General features: G+C 43.6%; 1 protein-coding gene across 1 annotated transcript in view; it reads right to left on the reverse strand.

The window, feature by feature from the left end:
* Window positions 1–23,746, reverse strand: part of LOC126195763 (uncharacterized) — a 759,248-nt gene that overhangs the window by 358,952 nt on the left and 376,550 nt on the right. The gene's annotated exons all lie outside the window — the stretch shown is intronic.

Here is a 23,746-nt window from a genome sequence, read left to right on the forward strand (position 1 = left end):
TTTCTCCACAAAATTATGAACTGTCCATCCGGTCATTGACGTGTCTGTTCGCTGTATGCAAATTTGTGTCTGTGTCGTGGTGTAACGTCCGTCTGCAACAGCGAGGTATAGGGAATGGACTTCCAGGTGCGCGTATCTCCTATTTGTTCTACACAAGTATCACATGTTATGAGTCTTGCGTTTGGCTTTGGAAGTTTTGACTCATGAATTCCTTCGTTGTAACATAACTGACACCCTTTTGTTTCTTGTTTTTATTTCTGTAACAGGTATATGCGGCATCTCGCGTGCTCTCACTTTTCATCACATTTACTTGCGATGGTAATATATTGTTACCACATGACTCATATTCTATCTGGTATGTATAGTACAACTGCCAAGACTACGAAAGGAGAACATACACGTCAATGTCCGGAAGGACAGTTTATAAGTTTGTGAAAAAAAAATTGTACAGGAGGGAGATCTGAAGACGGGTCTCTTGCTTGGCAGAAACACACAGTGACCACACAGCCACAATGTGCTCGCTCTAGCATTTCGCTCGATGTTAAATGTCTTGAGCTCGGACCGTTCACTGTTTCTATTTTGCTTCTTTTTCAAAGTTCATTACACTTTCTTCCTGTTTTCATGCTTGATCTGTGTTCAATTTTCGAAGGGCTATCCAGTCGGACATTTACCACTACATCTGAGGGGTGTGCGATGGAGAGTTTCCCTAGTAAGGAAGGCTCCAGACGCTGCTGTCGCACCTGTTTAAGCGGAACACCGTGCCAGAGCCGGCCGTAAGTGGATTTTTACTCCTGATCACGACGGCTAGCACATATTCCGAAAAGCCCAAGTATTTTATTCGAGGTGACGTGGTCTGAAAACCGAAAGGGTTTTATGCAGATTTCTTGGACTACAAAAAGGTATAAAAATTCGTACAGTAGGCAGGAATGGCGTCGAACCCTCGGTGGTGCGCTGTCGGATACAGTGGCTCGGAGCGGAGTAGTTGATGCTGACTGGGGCACTGAACGCGTGCACCCGACCAGCGTGTGGTGTGCGCTGTGCAAGAGTGTGGGCGAATATACTTCGCACCGATCGGTTGAAGTTGCCGAATAATATGCCGGCGCTTAAATGCGGACAAATTTCAGTTTGAACTTCCCACCGTACTGTAGTTCTGCCGGAGGTCGCCACTGAAATTCTTCAAAGCCATAGGTATCTACACTCATGCTCATAAATTACGGATAATGATGATACATGGAGAAACAACGCTCTGGTGGGCGGTTTTTCAGGTTTAAATCTCCTTGAAGTATGACGAATGCGGTGCATTTCACCTGCGGTCGTTGCACGGTGGCGCTGGCAGCTGTCCACATACGCAGAGGTGTGTTGGTGCAAGTCAGAGTATTGTGCAGCGAGTAAGTGTGCAGATGTTTTCAGATGTGCTGATGGTAACTGTGTGTTGAAAATGGCTCAAAGAACACAAATTGATGACGTTATGAGGGGTAGAATACTAGGGCGACTGGAGGCTGGTCAAACACAGCAGGTTGTAGCACGGGACCTCTGTGTGCCACAATGTGTGATCTCAAGATTATGGCAACGATTCCAGCAGACGGGAAACCTGTCCAGGCACTACAGTACGGGACGTCCACAGTGTACAACAGCACAAGAAGACCGACATCTCAGCATGGCCACAGACGGCCACGTAATACTGCAGGTAGCCTTGCTCAGGACCTTACCGCAGCCACTGAAACAGCTGTCTCCAGACACATAACCTACAGACGATTGAACGGACATGGTTTATTCACACGGAGATCTGCAAGGTGCATTCCACTGACCCCTGGTCACAGGAGAGCCCTTAAAGCCTGGTGTCAAGAACACAATACATGGTCCCAGGTTATGTTCACGGACGAGTGCGTGTATAGTCTGAACAGTGATTCTCGCCGTGTTTTCATCTGGCGTGAACCAGGAACCAGATACCAACCCTTAATGTCCTTGAAAGGGACTTGCATGGAGGTCGTGTTTTGATGGTGTGGGGTGGGATTATGATTGGTGCACGTACACCCTTGCATGTCTTTGACAGAGGAACTGTAACAGGTCAGATGTATCAGGTCGTCATTTTGCACCAGTACGTCCGCCTTTTCAGGGGTGCAGCGAGTCCCACCTTCCTCCTAATGGGTGATAACGCAAGGCCCCACCGAGCTGCCATTGTGGAGGAGTACCTTGAAACAGAAAATATCAGGCGAATGGAGTGCCCTGCCTGTTCTCCAGACCTAAACCCCATAGAGCACGTCTGGCATGCTCTCGATCGATGTATCGCTTCACGTTTTCAAACCGCCACGACACTTCAGGAGCTCCGACAGGCACTGGTGCAAGAATGGGAGCCTATACCCTAGCAGCTGCTAGGCCACCTGATCCAGAGCATGCCAGCCCGTTGTGCGGCCTTTATACGTGTGCAAGGTGATCATATCCCATATTGATGTCGGGATACATACGCAGGATGCAGTGGCGTTTTGTAGCACATGTGTTTCGGGACGGTTTTCTCAACTTATCACCAATTCCGTGGACTTAACAGATCTGTGTCGTGTGTGTCCCCTAAGTGCCTATGCTGTTAGTGTCAGTTTTGTGTAGTGCCACCTTGTGTGGCACCACATTCTGCAATTATCCTTAATTTATGAGCGTGAGTGTAGTAACCAGTCAGAGCTTCATAAAGGCCAAGATGTTACGGACAAATGCAGAGTACAACCAAAGAGCTGCAAATATTGAAAGTCTCAGCGGTGGCTGTTGATATACTTTCCGGGATGTGAGGTCGAGGTCCAACTTTTCTGCTCCTTACGTTTCGTTCCGAACTGCGCTGGACGTCCTCAGAGGCGCTGCTCCGCTGAGTGTTGCCGACTGACTCAGTCGGCAAGACTCAGCGGAGCAGCGCCTCTGAGGAAGTCCAGCGCAGTTCGGGACGAAACGTAAGGAGCAGAAAAGTTCTTGGACCACGACCTCACATCCCGGAAAGTATATCAACAGCCATGTCACCCGGTCGTGAACGCCTTCATTCTACTCTCAGCGGTGGGCTTTTGCCCACTGAAAGAGTTCCATTTTTCGGGTGCCCGAGATCAACTGCTTACGATATTGTGGTCAAGTATAAAGCTTTGGAGAAGTCTGGGGAAAGGATCAGCTAACCCGGCGAAGAAACTGCATTCGAGAAAACGCGTGCCACGAACTGCGGCCGTCATCGAAAAGGCTCAGGCTCTAACTTCGGAGGATCCGGAAACTGGTGTTAGCTGAGGAAAGTGGTGTCAACATTGAGTGTCAGAGAGCGAACAATGCGTCGAATGGCAGACGAGGTCCTCATACGAGCTCATTAGTCCAAAACTGTTCTGGTCAAAGGAGTTCTGGCCCCCGGATTTGAGACCGCTCGACTACCATGTCTGGAGCGTAGTCGAAAGCGTTACCAATACGACGAGGTACCATAATTCGTACCTCTACGCACCGCTATTCTTGAATATGGACAGCGCTGTTTTAAAGACTGCACGCGATCGCTTCAGGACAAGATTGGAGGCGGTCATTGCGGCTTAAGAGGATCATATCGAGTAACGTTACTTTTGAAAGATACTACTAATTGTATATAAAATAATTTTCATTTTCATTTGTGTTTTGTTTTTAATAAATTTTCTTTTTTAAAAAAGTTTCATTTTTTGACTGAAGTTCAGTCTTGATCACATCATGTCTGTTTTAATGATATAGGTAACCGGTTTCGGTTCTTTCTACAAAACCATCATCAGACCTGTGGATAAATTTTAAGAAATACTAGATACCAATCTTTAAATAAAATGAAAGGGTCTAATGATGTCAAAATTTAACAAGATAAAATAAGATTAATTATACCCATGGCTCCCTTAGGATGGTAGGCGGAGCTCTCCTCGCTGCTACGCAGTCAACTGATGGTTATGAGTGCTGAGCACGAGCTTAAATATGCAGAGGCTCCGCCTACTTCCTGTATAATCGATATATACCACAACGCCAAGGACTTGATGTAACTGGCACTGTAATAGTATTAAGGTTGCCCATAGAGGACACAACTATTACACATCGTAATTCACTGTTTTTATCCAAAATATAAATAAGCTGTAGACATACTATCTGTTAATCAGATATTTAAATGAATCAATTTTATGTTGTTAGTGTATTTCCTACTTTTGTACTTTGACGATGGCGTCATATTATGAACGCTGATTGGCAGTTGTGAAGTAGTGTGACAGGAAGTAGGCGGAGCCTCTGCATATTTAAGCTCGTGCTCAGCACTCATAACCATCAGTTGACTGCGTAGCAGCGAGGAGAGCTCCGCCTACCATTCTAAGGGAGCCATGGGTATAATTAATCTTATTTTATCTTGTTAAATTTTGACATCATTAGACTCTTTCATTTTATTTAAAGATTGGTATCTAGTATTTCTTAAAATTTATCCACAGGTCTGATGATGGTTTTGTAGAAAGAACCGAAACCGGTTACCTATATCATTAAAATAGACATGATGTGATCAAGACTGAACTTTAGTCAAAATATAACAATTAATTGATCACTGCATTCCAAAAATGTTTACCAAAATTGTGCAAAGTTTCATTTGCCCGGATGTAAGCGCCGCACCCTGTACTTGTGCGGTTTGCATAGGCACGCAGAGCGCACGGGGCGCATAGAGATCGTGAAGTTTCAGTGAGTGCACGCTCTGCGGTCTGCCTATTTACCTCGCACTCCGCTATGGTATACCTGACGGGCATCTTTCACAAGAGGGCACACAGCGGAAGGCTACACCCGGCGAGAGATCGCCCGCTGAAAGAGAGACAGACCGAACTGTGTGGATAACGAGCGATAGGACAGAGCGCCTCTTACTTGACAGCCGGCCGCTGTGGCCGAGAGGTTCTAGGCACTTCAGTCTGGAACCGCGCACCGCTACGGTCGCAGGTTCGAATCCTGCCTCCTGCATGGATGTGTGTGATGTCCTTAGGTTGGTTAGGTTTAAGTAGTTCTAAGTTCTAGGGGACTGATGACCTCAGATGTTAAGTCCCATAGTGCTCAGAGCCATTTTGAGCCTCTAGGTAACGTCTTGCAGCAAAGGCTGTGTCATCTAAGGAGGGAACTCTGGCCTCCAACGTGTGGATGACAGTGTGTGGCACCGAGCGAGGTGGCGCAGTGGTTAGCACTCTGGACTCGCATTCGGGAAGACGACGGTTCAAACCCGCGTCTGGCCATCCTGACTTAGGTTTTCCGTGATTTCCCTAAACCGCTTCAGGCAAATGCCGGGATTGTTCCTGCGAAAGGGCACGGCCGTTTCCTTACCCATCCTTCCCCAATCCGAGCTTGTGCTCCGACTCTAATGAGCTCGTTGTCGACGAGACGTTAAACACCAATCTCCTCGTCGCATTGCCTAATAATGTCCCAGTTTGATTCTCGGGTCCGTCAGATCTAGGTGCTACACCATATGGCAAACGTTTCCTTTTCGGATGTATGGTTCAAATGGCTCTGAGCACTATGGGACTTAACACATGAGGTCATTAGTCCCCTAGAACTTAGAACTACCGAAACCTAACTAAACTAAAGACATCACAAACATCCATACCCGAGGCAGGATTCGAACCTGCGACCGCATTGGTCGCGCTGTTCCAGACTGTAGCGCCTAGAACCGCTCGGTCTCACTGGCCGACTTTCGGATGTAGAGGGAGACAAGAGCGGTCAGTATATATGAACTAATGATAACACAGTAAAGAAAATTCTTCTGGATTTGGGATCGCATTCTCAACTATAAAATGCCGACGTTTTGGCGACTACTGCAAAACGCCTTTCTCAGGGTATATTACTAACCGCTGAGCGAGCGCTAGTTTAATTACTTATATACAATGGAGGAGTGCTGTCATTGGATATGAGGGTGACGAGGAATGGTATTAGGTGTTCTTGTATTGGTCTTTGCATTGCATTCGTCTTTGAATTTTCGCAGCGAAAAGAAAATAAAAGACGTTCTCTGCGCAACGAAAGATACAGTTGGCGACTTTAATTCCGCCTGAGTTTATGAAATCGTGTGCGAATGCGGACCGGTGTATGTAGGTGAGACTGGGCGTCCAATAAGCACAAGGTTATTTGAAAACGAGAGATATATCCGTCTCAAACAATGCAACAAGTCAACGGTGCAGAACCCCAGGAACAGTGCAGGATGAAGATCGAGTTTCGAGAGGCCCGCATGCTGGCGAAACAGCCGTTTAGCTTGAGGAGGAAGATAAGAGAGGCTACAGAAATAGCCAAGCGACCCGACAACATGGATAGAGACGACAAGTACCGACTCCCAGTGCCTTGGCTGCCAGCAATTTTGCGGAAGGACAGCTCTCACAAAGCAATAGGCGTGCGGTAGGCCACAGCAGCGGTGGGTACACAGAATGCTGACGCGCCGTAGTAGATACTAGGCTGTCAGTAAACAGCGCTACGCTCCAGTTGCCGCTCAGTTTCCTACTCGACGATTTCCATCTTAGGCAAGCAGTAAGGGAAACTCAATAGAGAACGCCTATTTCCGCCAATGACTACACGCAATGCAAAGATCAATAAAATAACACCTAATACCCTTCCCTCTCACCCACTCTTCCTTGGCAGACTTGCCAACACTACGCACACTAATTGAAAGAGGCGGCCAAGATGCACGCGCTAACTCACGAAGGATGGAGTGAGGTCTGAAACAGGATACGTAATGAATGCTATAAAGAAAAGTACGTAGCTTCTTGAATACTTAACTTTTAATCCATCCTTTGTATACATCGTTCTTGATGAGACATCTGGAGATTGTGGCGATACAAGTGAGACTCTTTAGATACAAGCTATCTAAGGCTAATGGCGCCTTGCTGGGTCGTAGACATGGACTTAGCTGAAGGCTATTCTAACTGTCTCTCGGCAAATGAGAGAAAATAAAATATGGCGTTTCAGTCTTCGATCGCTATTCTTTATTCTCAATAACCGGTTTCGGGCTAGCTGCCCATCTTCAGATCATATGTTGTAGTTACAGAGTAACTTGTCCGTACAGAACACACAGTTTACTTATGACAGTGAACTGTGTGTTCTGTACGGACACGTTACTCTGTAACTACAACATATGATCTGAAGATGGGCAGCTAGCCCGAAACCGGTTATTGAGAATAAAGAATAGCGATCGAAGACTGAAACGCCATATTTTACTTAATGAACGATCGCGGACCTCCCAGTGAGACAACCATGTCTTGTTTTGATAAATGAGAGAAAGGCTTCGTCAGTGTAGTCGCTAGCAACGTCGTCGTACAACTGGGGCGAGTGCTAGTAAGTCTCTCGAGACCTGCCGTGTGGTGGCGCTCGGTCTGCGATCACTGCAGTGGCGACACGCGGGTCCGACATGTACTAATGGACCGCGGCCGATTTAAGCTACCACCTAGCAAGTGTGGTGTCTAGCGGTGACACCACAGTATATAAGTAATCAAACTAGCGCCCATTCAGCTGTTAGGGATACACCCTGAGGAAGGCATCCTGCTATAGTCGCCGAAACGTCGGAATTTTATAGCTGACAACGCAGAAGAATTTTATGGACTGCGACAACGGCCGCGGCAGCCTGTGTTTACATTTAATGGTAACACCTCCAGCCGTGCGTTTAAATCTAGTTATTCAAACGCAGATGGTTTCAGTGGCACACTGTACCGTCATCAGGTCTGTCTATTGGCTAAAACTGGACCTATAACCAACTTTCCATACAGCCCTAACAGTAGGTAACAATCCAAATAGCAGTACACAGACCTGCACATACATGCACTTTACCAGTAAAGTTCTGTTTCTGTTTTTACTAGTCGTTCTCTAAAGTGTGGGCTGTCCGAGCGGTTCAGACGCTACAGTCTGAAACTGCGCGACCGCTACGGTAGCAGGTTCGAATCCTGCCTCGGGCATGGATGTGTGTGATGCCCTTAGGTTAGTTAGGTTTAAGTAGTTCTAAGTTCTAGGGAACTGATGACCTCAGAAGTTAAGTCCCAAAATGCTTAGAGCCATTTGAATCATCTAAAGTGTGTAGCGGGCACTTTGCGCATGAGCAGGTCTACGGACGCGCAATCCGTTTTTCATCCCCTGTTATGGCGACGTGGAAAGTTGGTTTTAGGTCCAGTTTTAGCCAGTAGAGAACCTGATGACGGTTCACTGTGCCGCCAAACTGGTAGCATTTGAATCAAGAGATTCAAAAACACGGCAGAATGTGTTTATAATAGTTCTTATATGGGAAGGGTTCTGACTGAATGATATTGAATGTCGCTGTTGGCTGCACCAGCAGGTGGTGATCGAGCGAAATTCTTCTCTGAACCACATAGTGGTAGTCTGTTGTACAGCGGTCGCTAACACGATCCATTTTTCCGGCCGGACGTGCGCTGTTTATATGCACCTTGACCCGGCGTGTTGTCACGTAGATACTTGAGGTGTCATGAAGCCACTCTGCTTTTGTCACAGAGGCGATGACGTTGAACGGCCTGAGCTACTATGGCTGCACTTTTGAACGACATGAATCGTTCAGATGGTAGCTACGGTCGCCCAACGTCATCGCTGTGGCAAAAGGAAACTTTTAGAAGGGAAAAAGGTGTCATTGGTCCTTTTCGACAACTTACCGGAAATCAGCTAAATGACATCTTCCATAGCCACCGATACTTCGACAGGTACACACCGTCATCTCCAAGGCACAAAGGAAGGAAGAGAGCTCCATGCATGGAAATTTAAAACCTTTGTATGCAGAGCACACACACACACACACACACACACACACACACACACACACACACACAGCTTAAGCACTAGTTGCAACACACAACGAAAAACGAAAAATGTCGGACATTGTAGACAGTAATATTAATTACCGTCGGGTACCGTAGCATTAACTCCGTCCTTTTGTTCTGCGACCAGGGAGAAAGCGGGACTCCACGCAAAATTTAAACAAATTCCTCCATCTCTACTTGCAAAGTAACATGCAAACTTCAACTCAACTGCTCCCTGGAACACACTAACCCAGCAGCTGGAAGTGCATGCTAGCATCTACGAGTTGTTATATTCCATAGAATCGCCACTGTTCTACAACAGCAGATATGCTCAGATGTTGCGAGCGTGTTTCACGATGATGCTCAGTACACCAGTCCACAGTCTTGATGGCTTGATCAATGTATGACATCCCACAGTGACAAGCGGTACGGTAGACACTAGTTTTAAGGAAACTGTGATTATTCGTCACATACCCCAAAAGAGCCCTAATCTTACAAGTAAATCGAAAAACACATTTCATATCATGGTTACAGCAAAATATGACCACCCCTTTTGGAAGTCTTGTCTGTGTAAGGCATAAAAGGCGAAAGACCTCGGTATTACCTCGTTATTTTCACCATTGACCTAACTGACAGTTGGTCGATAGGGCAACGTGCATCTGAACCATCTTTCAAATAATTCAAATGAAGCTAGATTTTTGAAAGCCAGTTTTCAATTTTATTGCAAGATTGTATTTTTTATTTATTTAATTCACTTTTAACCTTTTGCGCACGTTCAATTCACATACGGACGAATTTTACGTGCTAAATTTAGATTGACTTTAAAACCACCGTAATTCGACAAGGGATACAAATGGTGCCATTATTTGAGCGTTACTTTCAGCCCAATTAAAATATTTTATAAAAAAGTGGTCGATTCGCGCAGTTTTCCTGCGCTGCATTGGCTGTTCGATACTCAGACCTCGCTTAGTGTGCTGTAACGTAGCTATGGTAAGGAAAATGTTCGACTAGCTATACAAATGGCCTCTGGTTCCGACTAAAGCAAAAATGTTTACCTCGTGTGCCTAGCTAGACTAGGGACGGAGCACCACGACCTGCCCCCCGTCCCCAACACGCGATTCCCCTCGCGGCCTTTCCACACAAATTTATTGAAGGTTGCCTCTAGTGGATGATTGTACTTTGAGTCACGGAAATGCTTCATAATAAGAACTGGAGGATGGTTAAATAAGGGAGCAAATTATCCCGCTCCTACTTTGAAGTTCCAAGAACCAGATTAAATGTCAAATCTAGGAATATACTATAGGAACTCCCTACGTGTTGCTCCGACGGTATCAAGAAAAGAAATTACACTAATTACAGTTTGCGCAAAGGCAATTAAGCAGTCACTCTTCCCCGACCACACCAGCGAATGGAAATGGAAATAACTCTGATATGTGACACAACAGGAAATTCCCTCTGCTACAAATTTCACAACTCTTTGCTGAGAGCGGTTGTATATGTAAATGTGACCTATTACTTCAGTGCTGACTTGCATACCGATACCGTGCCTTTCACCAATGCTTCCCATAATGCTTCACCCAAAAGTTTATTCTCCGATCTCTTTCACACGAACAGAAGTCGCGTTAGAAATAACTGAACACCCTGTCTGGAAATACGTCTTGTTCGCAATATACCCCTTTTCTTCAGCTCTGGGAGGCGTATCTATCGCATAACGTACTTCCTGATTAGCTCATACTCTACTAATTAACTCGCCAAATATGTAAAAAAAAAACACAAACTGGTCATACTAACGAGTCTAAATCAACTCAAACGAAAATACTCAGTGTTTACCTCCTAATACTGTACTACCCTGCCAGCTCGGAAATGTGTTATTTTGTGCTTCAGTGCGGCATTTGTGGCGTTATTCTAGGGAAACCCTCATCCACCACTTGGAGCACTTTCAACACTCTAATTCCCAGAAAGACGTTTGGGCCGAATGAGAACTGAGATCACGAGTCAACAGCGCGGGCTATTTGCGCACATAACCGGATGTGCGCGCCACGGTACAGCATTTTTCTTCCTCAGTAACTCCTTTTCGCTGATATCCGATAAACTGAAAGCGGAATCTGTTTTCTACGAATGATCGCGCTTGCTACTTCGCAGAATTCGCCTTGCAGTGTGACACGCTCTAATTCACATCCGAAAAGTCCTATCGAAATCGGATCGTGACTTGGCAGAGGAAAATTCTATGGATCCACATATATTTATTGTACCATGATATATCATCTCTCCTCTGTCCTTTATGAAGGGAAATTTATGACGCTGAGTCATATTCTGTATTGAATACGCAGAAGGACTATTTCCTCTTCAATTTACAATTCATCGTAGTTCTTGCATGGTCGACAAAACGCTGAAAGCTATTTTTACATTCTGTAACTGAAAACAAAAAACAAATTTGTGAGTTTAAGTACATTCTCATATTAATGTACACTGTCTTCTAACAAATCAGTGTCGTACAGTATTCTTCAGAGAAAAAGACTAATAAAAATGTTAGCTTGTGGACGTAACGTGCTGTTCATGTGTCTTTTGTGCCTACGTTACACCACTCCTCTTTTTGTATCCCTAATTAATACGGTTCTCTTCGATACACATGATTGAGAAGTAATTAACATTGTACATTGTAAGAAACGGCACTGATTAAGAGTTTCTTTCTATTTTCAGTTATGCTAAAAATAGTAACAGGTTTCCATTTAGAAAAACATAAGTATGTGTTGAAAATCATTCTTCTGCGGATTTCTCAATGGTTTGTATTAACCAATTACACCAGCCCCCTCCTCACTTTCAGAGTGCAGAATTAGTTATTCAATGTTTGTTGTGGTTTAGGAGGTGTTTCCAGTGGTAATGTTAGGTAACTCACCCTATATCCATTAGAAGGAATAAAATTCTTGTTGTCATGCTGATGTGTATCAGCATGCTCTTAGGAAAACGTAGTGAAATATGGCTATTACAGAAAAACAGCATGCACATCAACGTCGTTTCGATGACTTTAATAAAGAGTTCCCAAAATAAATGACGTTAACAGCTCACTTGATTTAAGTAACAAAAGGTGACGTGATCTATGTTTATGACTGCAGTTATCTCTCTTTAATTTATATGTGACGAGAAATGCTTTCGGTTTAGTTGCTCAGTCAAGTTAGATCTCTAATTTCCATTGCTCTTCCTAGGAGTAGGTAGTTGCAGTTAACTACCGAGTTACGACTAATCCCTATCACCCGTAGCGGAAGAGAAGTGGCATGATTGTAATAGCGCTTAGCATGCAAATGGAGTCCCGGGACGCTCATAATAACCTCTTAAAGTGCTAACTTGACGGTAAATATAAGTTTTTAAAGCGAGCAGGGAGACTAATGAGCTATTATAATTGCAGCTTAAAGTAACAAAGAGTCTTGTTTCCTGTTTCTTAGGAGAAAAGACTATGTAAATTCTACATTTTTTAGTTCCAGCGCATATGTTATTCAAAATTTTTTGCAAATTATTTGCTAATAAAGACGGAAACATAAACGAAAGTTTTTTTTTTTTTTTTTTTTTTTTTTTTGTAAATTCTGAAATCAGTGTTATGTACGAGTACTTCTTTTCTTCTTCTGCCAGTCCAGCACCTGGGCTTCCAGCACCCCTTGTTCCAATAGGGTTGTTTCCACTACTTCTTGAGTGATACTCAGAGATGACATACGCAGTACATGCTCTTTCCAGTCCTTCCTTTGTTGGATTAGTTTTTCTGTTATTGGCTCTGCTTCCATTCTTCCCTTGTTTCTTATTCTGAGTTCTCTTGTGCATCTTTTCACAAATCTAAGGAACTTCGTTACCGATGTTTCAAGTTGTCTTAGGTGTTTTGATCTTAATCTTCAATTTTCTGCTCCATGTACTGTCATGAATTTATAAAATACGTTTGGGCTTCTCTTCTCGTTTTAACTTTCAACGTTCTTCGTATCGTGGCACATATGTGTCGATAGGTGTTAATTTTCTTATTTTTGTCTTTCTCTTTCTCAAACGTTACGTCACATCGTAGATGCTGGAAATAGGACACCTGTTCTAGTACTGCACTGCCGATTATCTTAGTCTTTATATGGTATTTTCCTGAAAAGGCCACTGATTTAGTTTTTGCTGTAGATATGTAAATTATCATTTCGGCTTATATTGTTTGCTCTATGCAACGCTACTTACAACTTGTCTTTGCTGACCTACATGATTACCTGGAAGTATTCTGCCCTTCATCCATTCCCTGAGCGGGTCGCGGATGTAAGTGTTGAACAGTGTTGGCGACGTCCGTCAGCCTTGCCTTACTTCCTGAATGGTTTTTTTTTTTTTGTCAGTTTTCAGTTGTCAGTTGAAGCATATATTCAAGTTCTTCTCTTGTACTGTTGTATAGCTGAATATACATCCAGTAATACGCTATACATGCGGTTAACATACTTTAATTCTCTTCAAAAGATGTGTGACATGCATTTTTGTCTGGATGCTTGATCCCTTTTTGTCAATGTCGTCTTTTTCCTGCTTTTTGTCTAAAAGAAAATAGTTACAAGAGAATGGTATACCTACGCTTGAGCTATTCCAGTGCACTCCTACAAAAGACTCTACAAAAATAAAACATAACAGACTTGCTTATGTTATCTCCATAAACATCCCTCCCTGGATTGCCTGAAAAGCAGTGTTTTGTTTTCCTTTTCATTCTCATCTTCGCTTTTATTCGAGAATTCCTACAGGCCTTTGTTGAATCGATGTACCAAAGTCTGTCACAAATCTGCGCAAAATGTGCCGAGAGTTTCGTCTACAGTCTATCATATCTTCCACTGAATTACTTTTGCATCGTTTTATTTTTAAAAAATCAGTGATAATGCTTCTCAGACCACCCATCTCGTACGTATTTAACAATTTTCGGAAACAGAAATGTTAACTAATTTGGTTCATACGACTATAATATTAACTACGTCGCATCCACAAATCCATCACATTATAATTTATTTCAGTGCATTACATCTTGAATTGTTTCTGACACTATGTCTCAACTGAGCATTTGAGGTGTAAATATTATTCTAGATTAATGAAGACCGAGTATGAATTTTCCAACGGCCTAGCCGCAGTTGTAACACCGGTTCCAGTCAGTTCACCGAAGTTATGCGCTGTCGGGCTGGGCTACCACTTGGATGGGTGAACATCCGATCTGTTGAGCGCTGTGGGCAAGGGGGGTGGTCTTAGGCAAAGTGAGGAGCTACTTGATTATGTAGCGGCTCCGGTCTCGGAAACTGACATACGGCCGGGAGAGCGGTTTTCTGACCACACGCCCCCCCCCCCCTCCCCATATCCGCATCCAGTGACGATGCGTATGAGCTGAGGATGATACGGCGGCCGGTCAGTCCCCTTGGGCCTTCATGGCCAATTCAGCGTGGAGTTTAGTTTTTAGTTTCAGTCAGTATGAATTTAGCCAACTTCAGCTGCAATTTTCACAGCTGTCGCATAATTTAAACTGAGATTTTTATTAATAGCTGAAGATCGTACATTCTCCTACGACCTACGCAGACCCTCACAACGCGCTTCACGTTTGCGAGAATAGAAATACACTGGTGCGCAAAATTTAAGCACGAAAGTAACTTTCGCATGATGTGTTACTAACACAGCTCGATGAAACAACAGCTACAATATAGCACACAAGGTAACAGAACGCAATGAGACGAACGCAAATGTCACTTTTATACAAAGACGGTAATTACAATGAAAGCGCTATTCATGATAGTCCATTACAAAAGGCGGCTCAGTGTTCTCAGTAGGATGCGTGCTCATCACGGACGGCAATGCGTGCTCTAAAGTGCGCTTCTATGCTGGCCACATGGTCGGTGAAGAGTTCATGCGGCAGAGCTTTCCTCTCCTTCACCAGCGCGCTTAGCAATTGCTGCATGGTCGTTGATGCATGTGGACGGGCTGCAATATGACTCCTCCACGCGCCTCATACGTGCTCTAGGCGATTATATCGGGGGTCCGAGCGAGGTGACACAGTGGACTCGCATTCGGCATGACGACTGTTGAAACCCGCGTCCAGCCATCCCGATTTAGGTTTTATGTGATTGCCCTAAATCGCTTCAGGCGAATGCTGGGATGTTCATTTGAAAGGACACAGCCGACTTCCTTTCCCATCCTTCCCTAATCCGACGGGACCGACGACCTCGCTGTTTGGTCCCTTCCCCCAAATCAACCAACCACCCAAGCAATGTCGAAGGAAAGACCAGGGCAATCAACCCGCTTAACGTCCTCTCATTCCAACAGCCCCTCCTCTTCGCTGTTAGATGGGGTCGCGCATTGTCACTCCTGAAAGAGAAGTCAGACCTGAATGCATACCGGAGCAGACTCACACTCAGAGGAGTACGGTGTCACAACAGCGCTGACCAGCGAGCGTACAGTGTTCAAATATTTGGAGGTCAGTACGCCTATGGAACATCAGGAACCCGCACCACAACCCTTGGGTCAATGTTCGACAACGTTCCTGGGTGCATTACGTAGTCCCATCCCTGTCCATCAGCGCTGATGAGCATGTTGGTTTGGTGGTCCTTGGTTTTTACTACCCTTATCCCTTACAGATTGTTCAGGGCTTAATAGCGACAGACTTTCCACTGTTTTCTTCACCAGGCAACCACGATTCCGGGATTTCTGTAATCCGTCCTGCTCACAGATGAGGTCTCTTTTACAATGTGTGCTATCTTCATCTCTTATAACAGTCATCTGTGGGATAGTGTGCAGAACCCGCATGGTATGGTGACAGCATATCATCAGCATCGGTGCAGCCGGAATGCTTGGGCTGTGATAACTGGCGACCGTATTGTGGGACCAGGCTTCCTTCCACGTCGCTGAACAGTCCGGAACTATAGGCGTTTCTTGCGGATTACTTTGCCTCCCCTGCTGGAAGAAGTGCCATTGATGTTTCGAAGGGTCAAGAGACTACTAAATGATGGTGTTCGAGCCCACTTCGCTGTTAAGATCCGGACGCACCTCAACGAAATTGTTGAAATGGATCTGACAAGGTAACCTCCCCATCTCACCCCCCCCCCCTCAGATTTAGATATAAGTTGGCACAGTGGATAGGCCTTGAAACACTGAACATAGATCAATCGAGAAAACAGGAGGAAGTTGTGTGGAACTATGAAAAAATAACCAAAATATACAAACTGAGTAATCCATGCGCAGGATATGCAACATCAAGGATAATGAGAGCGTAACAGCGTCGTGGTCCCGTGGTTAGCGTGAGCAGCTGCGGAACGAGAGGTCCTTGGTTCAAGTCTTCCCTCGAGTGAAAAGTTCAATTTTTTATTTTCAGACAATTATGAAAGTTCAGGCACTTACACATAATCAACTTCGCTCTCCCAAATTCCAGGACATGCTCAGATTTGCTTGGACATATGCAGGATTGGACGGTCTACACACGGAAAAATTTGAAAACGTTAAAAACATATGTTTTGACAGAACATTTGACTGTTGCATTCATTTGTTGCAGTTTATGTGACAAACTCTTATGTTTTCATCACTTTCTTGGGAGTGATTATCACATCCACAAGAAAACCTAAATCGGGCAAGGTAGAAGAATCATTTTACCCTGTGGAGGAATCGGTTGACGTATGACCTTGCGATCAAATGTTTTCGGTTCCCATTGGAGAGGCACGTCCTTTCGTCTACTAATCGCACGGTTTTGCGGTGCGGTCGCAAAACACAGACACTAAACTTATTTCAGTGAACAGAGACGTCAATGAACGAACGGACAGATCATAACTTTGCGAAAATAAGAAATTAAACTTTTCACTCCAGGGAAGACTTGAACCATGGACCTCTCGTTCCGCTGCTGCTCACGCTGACCACGGGACCACGGCGCTCCTGAGCTCACATTATCCTTGATGTTGTCTATCTTACACATGGACTACTCAGTTTGTATAGTTTACTTATTTTTTTCATAGTTCCACACAACTTCTTCCTGTTTTCTCGATTGATCTGTGTTCAGAGTTTCTAGGCCTATCCACTGTGCCAACTTATAACTAAATCTGAGAGGGGTGCGATGGGGAGGTTTCCTTGTGAGTACTATGGGACTTAACATCTGAGGTCATCAGTCCCCTAGAACTTAGAACCACTTAAACCGAACCATCCCAAGGACATCACACACATCCATGCCCGAGGCAGGATTCGAACCTGTGACCGTAGCAGTCGCGCGGTTCCGGACTGAGCACCTAGAACCGCTCAGCCACTACGGTCGGCGCACCTCAATCCTGTCTTCCTTGATCAATGGATCGAACGATGTAGTCCAATTGCATGGCCTGCCAGGTCACCTGATCTCAACCTGTGCGTATTCTGGTTATAGGGCCGTCTCAAAAGTATTCCAGACATGGAGACAATACAGCAGCGTATCTATGCTGTCTTTAACCCTCTTAGGATGCAGCCTGGCTGGTGTCAACGTGTGAGACAGGAGATGCGACGGCGCGTAAGCGCATGCGTTGAGGCACATGGAAACGATTTTCAAGACAGGCTGTAACTGTGGTTCCATGGTACAGTGCATATTAACCCGCAGTCTCTGTAACAATTAATGATTAAATAAGTGGTCTCTGACATGGAAACCATGCATTTCCGGACATTAGTTCATTATAAATTTTTTGTTTCGTATCCTCTCACTGATCAGTCCATGGAATTTGTACACTGTGGAAAAAATCACCCTGTGTATCTATAAGATTTCACGAATGAGTTTTCGAGTATCAAAATATTTTAAATGGGCGTCTCTTCGATTACATTGACTTACAAGCTTAAATTGTTTACACCGGCAAGAGACGATAGACCTCAGAATTTGACGTAAGTTTAACGTGATACCTCTGCCTGTTTGTGAGAAGAAGGGGTCTTAACAGACAGACATACCGACGAGCAACAATGGCAAAAAAATATTTTTTCATGTGATACAATTACTGCTTAACAATTTAAGGCTATTTTTTTACTTCCACTGCTAAATCTTTCTCCTTGACAATTTTCATGATTCAATGAGAAGTAGCCTATACCTTTCGATGAGTGACGTAAATGACTGTATCTTTTGCTCGAATGACTTTGAACCTTAAATTTTTTCCAATGCCAAGGAACCATAGGCCTTTTGACATATACGCCACCCGTTCCTGAGGAAAAGTACTCTAAGCAGACGAACAGACAGACGAAAAGAAAGTAAACCTTTTTTACCGACTGAGGTACGAAAGCGTAAAAAGGGAAAGTCTGTTAAAGTGTATACAGAGGAGAGTCGATAATATACTTGCCGTGCTAAAAGAAGCTGTTTTACCCAGTAACAAAACTCGACAGCGTGGAAAATGTGTCACGCCTAGCTAAAAGCTGCGTGGTCACTGGGAGGCCAGTAACATCATACGCATATGTCGTTCCTCGCACTTCAGTAAATGGTTGCGCAGTTGCATGTAGCAGTTTTGATGTACATACAGAGCGCCGACGCATGTTTGTCCGTGTATATGTGCGGTAGGAGCGGGGGGGAATGAGAAGTGAGGAAATTCTAAACTGGCCACCATTTAATTTGACGTGCGAAATTTAATCACCAAACATCCCAAGGGATTACCAGTATTAAAACGGCTTGCATTACCAATTCATAATTATAGAGAACAGGCAGCGAAATCGAGTTGGAATATCAAATCGCGCCGGTGACGCGTGATGGCACACAGCGTTTTGCGTTTAATTACCCGATCACTCGCAAATACAGGTGTTTATTCCTGCGGTATTCTGTAAAATTCTGTGCCCGCCGCCCACGTCGCGAAACTGGAAGCCGTGAAAGGGCACAGCTGGGCGTTTCCCATGCTTCACACGTCAGCCATCGCACTACATGATGCGACTCTTTTAATTACCATACATCAATGTGCTGTTGATCACATCATGATCAACAAAAGGAACAATAATTACAAAATGCTCTACGTGAATTTTAACGGATTGTGGTTCGTCACCAGAAGAATCATCTTACCTTCTTGCAGAGTCTATAATTCTTGGTGAACGATATGATGGAAGAAAGAAGGTAAGGGATACAAATCCTTGAATTGCACCGTGTATGGTGGAGAGTATTTCGTACCTGTATTATTGATTTTCCATTCTTTTCGATTCGGGAGTTGAAAGAAGGAAACTTGAGTGTCTCTATGCCACTGTATGCTGCCTAGCCTCATTGTTCTAGCCATCCCCGCGTGAGATATACTACGGTGACAAAAGGAATGTCGCGCAGTCTCCTTCCTATATGCCTAGAGAGGTGGCGCGGTGGTTACCACACTGGACTCGCATTTGGAAGGATATCGGTTCAACTCCGCGTCCGCCCATCCAGATTTAAGTTGCCTATGATTTCCCTAAACAGCTCTAGACAAATGCCGGGGTAATTCCTTTGAAAATATGACGACCGATTTCCTTTACCATGCTTGAACAATCCCGAGCTCGTGCTCTGTCTCTTATGACCACCGTGTCGACGGGACGCTAAGCCGTAACCTTAATTCCTTCTTCCAGTAGAGGTTCTCCACAATTACCGAACTCCGTTTGGCGATGGCAACATTCACTATCCTTCAACGTTTCAAATTTAAGCCTTCTAGTACCACTGATGTCAGTAGACCCCAGAAGCACATTGGAAACATGTATCTTCCTTGTTTTCGAAACTATTAATTTCAAAATATTTAAATTTGCCCCCTGAGTCATTTGTATCCAGCGATGTTCCGTTCACTTTTATATTTACAGCACGTTAAAAGTTTTGTTTGTTTCTTGAACGTAACATTTACCACAATAGAATGATGAATGTTATTTTGAGCAGCTGTTATATGGAGTTCGCCGGCTGCGGTGGTCTACCGGTTCTAGGCGCGCAGTCCGGAACCGCGCGACTGCTACGGTCGCAGGTTCGAATCCTGCCTCGGGCATGGATGTGTGTGATGTCCTTAGGTTAGTTAGGTTTAAGTAGTTCTAAGTTCTAGGGGGACTGATGACCTCAGAAGTTAAGTCCCATAGTGCTCAGAGCCATTTTTGTTATATGGAGTTCCTGCAGCAATGACAGTATTATTTTTGTACCCATTGTTAGGATTTCTCACAACAACTGTTCTTCCCAGTACCAGCACTAACCGATAAGCGCACTGGAGAACTATATCGCCCTTGTTTTCAAAGCTATTTTTTAAAATAAATGACCTTATCTCTCTGAGTCAGTTGTATCTAATGACGTTTAGTTCACTTTTATACTTGCAACACATTAAGATTTATTCATAATTATTTTGACTGAGTACCTCTGGTGTCAATATAACACCAATCAAAATTTCTTTTTGTTTCGTGAACGTAATATTTATGAAAACAAAATCATTACTCTTACACTCAATAACTGTAATGTATGTTTTTCTGTTAGTTCACTAAAACACTGCCAATATGAAGTGGAAATTACTTGGGGTCTATATGAGTCCAGTGGTACTCCATGAGACAAAAAATTGTGGTAATAGGGGGGTTAAGTACCCTTTGTATCTCTGTTGCATTTCGTATGGCTATTAGAATCTTAATAATTTTACCATTTTATAATAAAACACCATTCCGGTTTGTTGAGATTAATAATTTTTGCGGTAAGATGGCTGATCCTCAATGCCCATTGTCACGCCTGCATCTGCAAACGCTGCAGCAGTACTCTACAATTTGTCACACTGGTGAATTCCTTTCCAGGACTTTTCCAGCAATAACTGTCTCTTCCATCCCTAATACTTATTTTAGGCGATTGTCTCATTCTATATCGTTTCTTAGTATACCCCTTAAATAATTGTAGGATGTATCTCGCACAACATTTTCTCTTCTAATCTTTTAATCGTATGTTTTCCGCTTCTTTTCCTCATTTTCAAACAAACTACCTTTTTACTTATCCATTTTTAAACAGAACAGTCGTTCTCTACACCATTCCAATATTTTGTCGAAGTCTTTCTGGACTTCCCACCCATGCTTTCATGCAGACACCAGCATCCGTCGTCAGTGAAGTGTCTCATATTACTGCTGAACCTATTTCATGCAGACACCAGCATGCGTCGTCAGTGAAGTGTCTCATATTACTGCTGAACCTATTTGATAAATTCTTAATGAAAACTGAGAACACTAGAGGTCCTGTTATTCCTCTTTGTTGCACACCTGACGTTCCTTTCGTTACGTCAAAAAACCATATTTATGTGTATTTTTATATATCCCAGTAGCGTCTTTGGGTTTGACCAATCTTCAGTTGGCGTAATATATACTTAATATACAGTTAATATATCGTTAAAATCATAGACAGCAGTTTGGATGCTGAAACTGCCCCGTGCACATTAACAGTGTGTTTAACTAATGCACTTCGCGAGTTGTGTGTTTTGGGTATATTAATAGATGTACTTATTTCCTGTTTTGCTTGTTGTGGCTCCGGTTTTTCGGGTATACCGTCGTGGCACAAACACTTTGTCTTTGCGTATTGTGTGAAAACAGCGCATTATCGGCAATATAGCCGGCTAATATGTTTGTTTACATCAGAAAATTATTTCTATGGTCACAACTGCATTCTGTTTAAAGCTTCTGTATGAACAAAAAGTGGAATTTGCTTAATATGAATGTACTGAGCACATTGCACTGTTATCTACTAATTGCAGAAGTGAATGGTTATACACTGCATATTGCAAAAGAATAGTTCATTTGTGCAAATTAATATTACATATTTGACATTTTAGCTTGACATTTATGATTAACTGTTTTACCTTTATTTATCATATTAATAACATTGTTGTTAGGCCAACCCTTAGGCACCAAAGATGATTTTTTTCGGTGACGTACGGCAGGTGGAACGTCTTGCAATGTACCTCACAGTAATCTGGACTTCAGATGATGTCGAACGCCTCCAAGCTTGCCACAGCAAGTTCACAGTCTAACACAGCAGACGCGACACTTCGTCTGAGTTTTGTTATCCACTGGGATAGCAGAGCACCAAGCGGCCAGCGAGTAACACTTCTGAGTATGATGTCAGATGAATGCGAATGCTATCGTTTGTACTGAATTGGTACACAGCTTTTATAATAGAGAGCGTATGAGGTGCCTTAAAAATCGACAATAACTGAAAAGTGATACTGCATTTGTCATTCTATAGTTTCCTAAGCACCCTGAGAGTTATGAAGCTGTACATTGCAGGACTATTTGTTTATGATTCTCTCGTAAAGCACGGATACTTACTGAAGAATATCATTCTCCTTCAACAACTAGGAACTGCCAGAAAACACCGGAAGACACGACCTTTTACAGAGAGACGTCATAAATCTACCAAAAAATGCGAAGTTTTGTTCGCTACACTTCCCGCCAAATCTGTGAATGTGAAAAGTAGTAAACCGGCATGGGAGGAAATACCGACGTCATTTAATGTACAAAATAAGCCACCACACATGTAGCTAAAGGGAAAACCGCACGGACGTCATAATAAAACGTCATAGACCAATAAAACTGTTTCTCAGCAGGGAAGAAACCAATTCCACAATTGTTACTACATCTGAGCCACATACAGCAAGTACGTAGAACTTATTCGCGTTTGAAGCAAAAGTAATTACATTTTCAAAAATATTCGTGTACCAGTAAGTCGAATGAAGTGTAAGATTGGGCGAATCATTAGCTTCCTTAAAAAAATTTTGCGTCTCAAGGAAAGCACCTAACACAATAAGAACAGACAGCAGCAGAAATATATTCTTCTTGCTCATTAAATGTGCCTTTATATGCTCTTGTTGGTAGCGAAGTAAGCTGCAAATATTCACAAATTGTAAGGTATTTCTTCATGAACAAGATGAAGCTTACTTCATTAAATCAGTGAAATTCGGATGTGTTTACATCACATTTCATATCCTTTGTTAATGCACGAAATGCAAAAAGACTACAAATGTTTTGTTACTTAATGGGAAAAATAAATGAAAAACAATTTTTTATTTATTTTTCTGATTAAGTAACAAAATAATCGTTATATACAGGGTGTCAGTTATTGAAATATATTAAATCGTCATAACGTCTAAATGGTTTGCGTTACAACGTTCAAACTACACGATGCACGCGGGGCATTATGGGAATTAGTATGCGCATGTCCACCGGAGTTGTTGTTGTCTGCCATTTGCGAGTGAAAATGTCGTCAATAAATAAAACTGGCGCATTTGAGGCACTGAGAATCCGCTTTTCGCAATCGAGAAGTCTCTTCACCCTCAACGGGTGATTGGTTCAACGTCCAGTCACGGAATAATCGTGTGCGACATTCCTTCGTGGTCCGGTGACTACCGAACGGTGCATGAAAGTTTTGGAACATGATTTAATCCCCATTATCCAAAGTGACCCTGACTTCGACAAGATGTGGTTCATGCAAAACAGAGTTCGACCCCATAGAACCAGGAGAGTGATGTCCTGGAGGAGCACTTTCAGGACCGCATTCTGGCTATGAGGTACCCAGAGGCCACTGGCATGGGCCTCGATTGGCCGCCACATTCTTCGGATCTGAACAAACGCGACTCCTATTTTGGGGGCTATATTAAAGGCACGGTATACAGCAATAATCCCGAAACCATTGCTGAGTTGAAAACAGCCATTCAGGAGGTTGTCGACAGCATCAATGTTCCGACACTTCAGCACTTTATGCGCAATTTCGCTATGCTTCTGCGCCGTATCATCGCCAATGACGGCAGGGATATCTATCATATCATGACGTAAATTCGAATATCTGCAGTGACGTTTACAGGTTGAATAAAGTGTGTGCACGTCGTAGTTTGTAACTAATTTACGTTGTTTTTCTTATAGTTCAATAATTGCCACGCCGCACATAACAAATAAAATACACATTAACTCCGCTATCACCGGACCCAAGCCCAGGGCCAAGTCTATACAGTGACGGTGAAGGAGAAGGGGAAGGGGATGGAGTAACAACTTCGTTACAAATCCTGGGTCCATCTGGCTCCGGATGGCAGTACCCTGTAAGGGTCCCTGCG

Source organism: Schistocerca nitens, chromosome 7 (genome assembly GCF_023898315.1).
Source record: "Schistocerca nitens isolate TAMUIC-IGC-003100 chromosome 7, iqSchNite1.1, whole genome shotgun sequence".
NCBI classification, from domain to species: Eukaryota; Metazoa; Arthropoda; class Insecta; order Orthoptera; family Acrididae; genus Schistocerca; species Schistocerca nitens.